Below are 7,224 nucleotides of genomic sequence, written 5' to 3' on the forward strand. Positions count from 1 at the left end.
GAAACAAGATGGATGAAAATGGCATTATCATAAGGAATAAAGCCAGACTGGTTGCTAAAGGCTATTCTCAGCAAGAGGGAATAGATTTTGATGAAACATATGCTCCTGTTGCAAGACTTGAAGCCATCAGAATATTTCTAGCCCATGCAGCCCATGCCAATTTCAAAGTCTATCAAATGGATGTCAAGAGTGCATTTCTAAATGGGAAATTAGAGGAAGAAGTCTATGTAAGTCAACCTCCAGGATTTGAAGATCTAAATTTTCCAGACTATGTGTATTATCTGTTGAAAGCACTCTATGGACTGAAGCAAGCACCTAGAGCCTGGTATGAAACCTTATCAAAATTTCTTTTGGAGAATCACTTCACTAGAGGTACTGTTGATAAAACTCTCTTCTTTAGGGATGTTAATGGCTCTAGTATACTTGTTCAAATTTATGTAGATGACATAATATTTGGCTCTATAGATGATAAACTTTGCAAAACGTTTGCTAAGCTAATGCAAAGTAATTATGAAATGAGCCTAATGGGAGAACTAACCTATTTTCTTGGTTTACAAGTTAAACAAGTTAGTGATGGAATTTTCATTAGTCAAACTAAATATATTTATGATCTTTTAAAGAAGTTTGACTTAATGGAATGTTCATCTGCAAAAACTCCCATGGCCACTGCCACCAAACTTGAATTAAATAAGACTGAAAGGTCTGTGGATATTACAAGTTATAGAGGCATGGTTGGTTCACTTTTATATTTAACTGCTAGCAGACCAGATATAATGTTTGCTACATGTCTATGTGCTAGATTCCAAGCTGATCCTAGGGAGTCTCACTTAATTGCTATCAAAAGGATTTTCAGATATCTCAAGGGTACACCAAATTTAGGTATTTGGTATCCTAGAGAATCTGGCTTTGATCTAATTGGTTATTCAGATGCAGACTATGCAGGTTGCAAAATAGATAGGAAAAGTACAACAGGCTCCTGCCAATTCCTGGGAAACAAGCTTGTATCATGGTTTAGCAAAAAGCAAAATTCAGTCTCTACTTCTACAGCTGAGGCTGAATACATTGCTGCTGGAAGTTGCTGTTCTCAAGTGTTATGGATGAGGAACCAACTCCTTGACTATGGACTTCATGTTGATAGAATTCCCATCTTTTGTGACAACACAAGTGCCATAGCCATAACAGAGAATCCTGTGCAGCACTCAAGGACCAAGCACATTGATATCAAGTACCACTTCATTAGGGAGCATGTCATGAATGGTACAGTAGAACTACATTTTGTTCCAAGTGAACAACAAATTGCTGACATATTTACCAAGCCACTTGATGAATCAACATTCACAAGATTGGTAAGTGAACTAGGTATGCTTAATTACTCTTAAAATTCATGTCTTTATTGCAATTTGAGTTGAAGCCTGAAATATATTAGTTGCTAAGAACAAATTTGACTTTTAACATAGTTTATTCCATCAACGGATGTTCCCTATCCGTTGAAAGTCAAAATTGCTCTATCAACGGATAGTCATTATCCGTTGAAAGACAAATACATTTCTGGAATTTTTATCCGTCAACGGATAAAACTGAAGTACCTTTCAACGGATGACAATTTGCCTTATCCGTTGAAATGTCACATCAATCGATTCAGGTGTTTAACAGCCGTTGATTCTATTCTCTTAACCGTTGATACTCATACATACATCTGTATGTATTGGTTTTAAAGGTAGTTTTTAGAATACTTACAGTTTATTCTTAAACGGCTGAAATTCACTAACGCATATTTATTGATAAATCTTTCTTTTATATTTTTGTTTATTAATTTGAGAAAGCATATAAGTCCTTCTGATTGTTCATTGTTACTTTACGCTTTCTTAAAATTTCAAGCATTTACCATTTTCTCTCTGCAAAAACTTCAAGTTATTCTCTGCAATTTCTACTCACAACAATGGCACCAGTCGTGAAGATTATGTCTCAATCTGGGTTCATCTATGAAAAGAACAATTTCATAGCTTTGGTAGAAAAGAATGAAGCCCACTCAGACTATCACAAAATGATGGACTTCATCAAAAACTGTAAACTTAGCTATGCAATGCTGGAAGCCCCAACAATTTTCTGTGAAGTAGTTGAGGAGATTTGGACAACTGCTGAGTTCAACTCCATGGATATGACTATCTCCTTCACTCTCAAAGGTAAAACTCACTGTATTAACTGTGATGATTTACAAGCATGTTTTAAATTGCCTGAGAACAATGCCATGACACCACACACTGATAGTGATGTATCCAGCATGTTAGATTCCATAGGTTATTCTCTTAACTCTGCTAATTTAGGGAGTATTAGAAGAAAAGGCCTTAGGAAAGAATGGAGTTTCCTTGGGGATGCCTTTATAAAGGTTTTCTCTGGGAAAATTAGTAATTTTGATGCCATAACTTCATCTCTGGTTAATATGCTCTATATGCTTGTTTCTGATAGGTATTTTAACTTTAGCAACTATGTGATGCTAGAATTAGGTACTAGATTGGGTAACAAAGCTAATAGACCTAATAACATCTATTATGCTAGATTCTTTATGTTATTGGCTAACCATGTTGCTGAAGGTTTAGTCATAATCAATGAGAATAATAAACTCAAGTGCTGGGCACAAGAGAAAAGAGTTCTTGCAGACTTGAAGAGAATGGATCTTAACAGCAGTGTGCCATTGGTATATTTACCAATCATGAATGTACCTCAGGTAGGTGAGGTAATTGCTTCTACAACTCCTACTTCTTCCAACCTCTCTATTTCTTTATCTTCTAGTGTGGCCATGAAATCTGTGATGCCCCAACAGATTTCTACCAAGGTCACCAAAACTAAACTTTCAAAATCCAAGACAAAGAAATCCACCTCTGTTGTTTCTCAAAAGACAACAGTTGTAACACCAACTATTAACCCTGAGGTGAGTGAACAGGGTGTGAGTGGTGAGGGGAGGGGTGAACATCAAAGAAACCCCCAGGATAAGGAAGGAAAGTTGAGTGCTTCCCAAGCTAGCCAAGCCACAGTTTCTCAAAAAGCTGTGGTGGTTGAAAAGGTATCTAGCACATCCCTAGTAGCATCCTCCCAAAAGGATGTTACTATTGAAAATAGTTCCAAACCAGGAACACAGAACAAAAGAGGGAGGGACACTAAAGCCAAACACTCACCAACAAAAGCCTTTATTAGAAGAAAGAAGGCCAGAACCCAATCTTCAACACAGGGTGCACACACTGCACAGATACATCCATCTGTATCTATGCCTTCTCAAACTCAGTTTGATGTGACTCCAATAAATGTGGAGTCACAGCCCCATTCTCTCACAATAATCACACATCAATCACCAAACACTTCATCACCATCTCTGGATGTGGATATGTTATTCCCATCAATTCCTGATTCTCCCTCTTTACAACTCAGGGAGAAGCCCCACTCAAATACAGGTGATCATCATCTCTTAGATGATTTGTTGGATCACCCGCAAATTCTTTCAGATATAATTGAAGGATCTGTGTCACCACATCTCAAATCAATCTACACAGATTCAACAGTTATATCACTTTCAATTTCAACTTCTTTTCCTTCTTCAACGGATATCACTCATCCGTTGACAAGTGGTTGTTCTTCAACGGATAAGCTTAACAGCAGTTATCCGTTGATAACATCAGTTTCATCTTCAACGGATATTCCACATCCGTTGACAGTCTCTACACAAATAACTGAATTAATTCCAAGTGTAGAAGACATGAATACTGTGCAATCACTCTTAGGATTGAGGGAAGGGAGTGACAATTTGAGTGAGAGGCTGGGTTGCTCCCAGGCAAAAGGAGAGATTGAGAGCTCAAAACTGCATGCTATTTCTTCCAGCATGGCAAAAGTAAGTGAGTGGAGTACCACCTTAGTAGGTGAAGGTGAGGGAGTGAGATGTGTGAGCCAGGGGGAGCCCCTGATGCAAGAACATAGAGAAAAAGAGAGAAAAGCAGGTACAGTAGATACAAGGGTGGAACCAGCCATTGCTCATGAGTCAATGATTGTGGATGATGCTGAAAAGGAAAGACAATTTCAGCAACATTACAAAGCTGTAATTGATAACATTTCCTTGGATGCTGACACTTTTACTCATCCTGTGACAGCCTATCAACTGTTGGCTGCTCAGGGCAATGAGGAGGTAGCAAGGTCACTACATCTAGTGCACACAACAGAATCTCTTCAAAGGGATAAAGCTGCCATTAACAAAATGCCTTCTATAGCTGGTGAGCCATCTGAGGAATTTGGAGCAAATTCTGATGATGATGACTCTATTTCTTTTGATGGAAGCATGAACTTAGGGGGAGATGAAGGCCCTAGTTCAATTCCAAATCTACCTGAATGGGCCTTGACTAAGGAGTATAGATCAGGGGAATTCAATGTCTCTTTAGTCAAACAAATCAACACTATTCAACAGGCCATTCAGAATACTTCACATGCAAGTATCAAGGCTATCCTTCAAGCTCACCTGGACTCACTGCATCTCATGAAGCTGCAGCAAGTGAAGCAGAATCTGAGTATGGATGATCTCAGGAAGGATATTGCTGACTTGAAAACCTATACTTCAGAAAAATTGGATTCAGTCATGCCCTATGGTACATTGCAGGACTTGGTTTTGAGATTGAAGAAAAAATCTGTTACTGAAAAACGGTTGGCCAAGTTAGAAGACAGAGTTCAAGTTATTGAAGATTCTGTGGCCACCATTCTTCACAATCAACAATCTCAAACCAGTCTCCTAATGCAGCTGGCAAAAGCACAAGGCTTGACCCCTCTCCTTGATGATAACAAAAAGGGGGAGAGTAAAAGGGAAGGGGAAGGAGAGCCATCTACAAAAGTCAACATATCTAAAGTGCTAGTTCCTGCCATCACTACTTCTCCAATCATTCAAATCAAGGGCAAGCCTGATGGAATTGATTTGATTCAGCTAGCAGCAGCTGAAATTCAAGTGAAAGAACAAAGGAGGAGAATTGATGAAAGGTTGCAACTGTTGTTTGGTTCTACACAAGACAAATCAACATCTGTGAAATACAGCACAAAAATTGAACCAATCAACATGGAGCTCATGCCAGTAGGGAGTCATAAGGATGGAGAAGCTTCTTCCAAAGAACTACAAGCTATAATTCTCAAGCCCAATGAAAGATCCAATAAGGACTCAACAAAGAATCCTTTAAAAGAAGTGGACTTTCCTCCTCCAAAAGCTGATGAGAACAAGATTTTAGGCAGGAGTATTGCTTATCTCAAAAAGACCATGGATGAGGCTGTAAGGAGAAATAGAGCTATTATCATTAGAGAGGGAAAGAGCATATGTGTGATGCAAGGACATCCCAAATTCTCAATAGCCAAGAAGGAAGAAGACAAGCAATTAAAGGCTGACAAAAGAGCACAAGCAAAGCTTGAACATCAGCTAAAGTCAAGTCTAGTTGAAAAAGAAAAAGGGATTGAAGTCAGGGGTGAAGACAAGACTACAAACCTAGATGAGGTTTTAGGGAGTATATTTGGTGAGAGTGTGGAAGAAAGAGAGGAATGGCAGAAGGGAAACAGAAGAAAGGCCAAGGCACATAGAAGGAGTGGAGATAACACTGAAGTAACCAAATCTATATCTAAACCACTACCTTCCATACCTGAACCCCTTGTTGCTGATCCCACAATAAACATCCATGGTGAACCAATCATTCCAAAAGAGGAACCTATTGATTGGGACACTATCAAATTGCCTACCTTTCTAACCACTCTTCCACTACCAAAGAAACAGAAAAGAAAACCAAAATCTACACCTCCCATAACCTCTAAGAAATTCACTCAAAAACAAAAACCTAAGCCTAAGTCACCCATTTCTAAAGATGATTATGTTCACATCAGTGACATAAAAGAAATTTCAGACATTGAACTCTATCTGGATGAGCTGGAGGATGTAAGGGGAATAGCTGCCTACAGACAGCTACCAGAGAGATTAGTGTTCAGATATAAAGGAGCTGGGGAAAGAACATGGCCTCTCCACAGGATTCTGGATGAAGGCTACTCTACCTTGATTAGAGTCTATTCAGCTATACAAAAGGATTCTGGCTTTACCAGAACTGCCAAGACTGAAATTCTCAACAAGATAGCCAATATAAGGAAAACTTGGAGGGAGCCCAATGCTTTACCCAGGACTTTACTCATTCAAGAAAGGGAAATGAAAATTCACAAATCACCTCATTGGTTGATGGAATTTAGAGATGATAAAGGAGTCAGAAGATTTTTCAGACTTGAAGACCAACTCAAGATTGCCAGCAATGAAACTCTCAAAGAAATGCAATCTAAGTTGGATGTCAGTGTTGAAGATGAAGCTGAATTCTTCAGACAACTCCAACTCCAAATTGAGGAAAATGACAAAAGGCTAGGAAAGAAAACCAGGGAACAAAGAAGAAAAAGATGATTTGCTCAGACTAAAGGAGTGTCCTTGGAAACACTGTAAATCTTCAATTATCTCCTAGTACATACACTTTTGCAGCATTTTTAAATTTCTACTTAGTTTCAATTCATATATCTGTTAAGTGTTTTGTTATCATCAAGTTAACCCTGAATTTATGCCTACAATTCTTATAGACATAAATAGGGGGAGATTGTTAGGAATGTATGTGCATTAGTTTGATGATATGTTTAACAAAATACTTAAGTAGAAATTTAGTGTCTGTAGCCTCAACGGATAAGACCATTTTGGCTATCCGTTGATGGTGTAGCTTTACTTAGAAATAAGTCTAGTGTTGTAGCATATTTCAGTCTCTGTATTTAAAAATGTAATTCTTGGAAGTTGAGAGAAACTATGAGTCATGTTGACTACTAGATGATATGCAGATAGGAAGGCCAATTGTAAATACTTCATGCCTTGTAATTGTGTATAAGTGAAGTGGTATCAACGGATGACTTAAAGACCTTCAACGGATGAGAAGCTAAGCTTCAACGGATGTCTCTAAAGCTTCAACGGATAAAGTCATCAATGGATAACATCCTTCAACGGATGAGTGCATCAACGGATGAAAGCTTCAACGGATAACATCCTTCAACGGATGAGTGCATCAACGGATGAAAGCTTCAACGGATGTTCTGATGATTAGCCGTTGATAAGGGGTAGTTGTACCTACAAACAGAGGCACATGGGTTGATAGAGACAACTGAGATGTGGTAGCCGAATTTCAGGAACAACAGAAAAAGCAG

This window comes from Apium graveolens, chromosome 4 (assembly GCF_009905375.1).
Source record: "Apium graveolens cultivar Ventura chromosome 4, ASM990537v1, whole genome shotgun sequence".
Classification (NCBI taxonomy): domain Eukaryota; kingdom Viridiplantae; phylum Streptophyta; class Magnoliopsida; order Apiales; family Apiaceae; genus Apium; species Apium graveolens.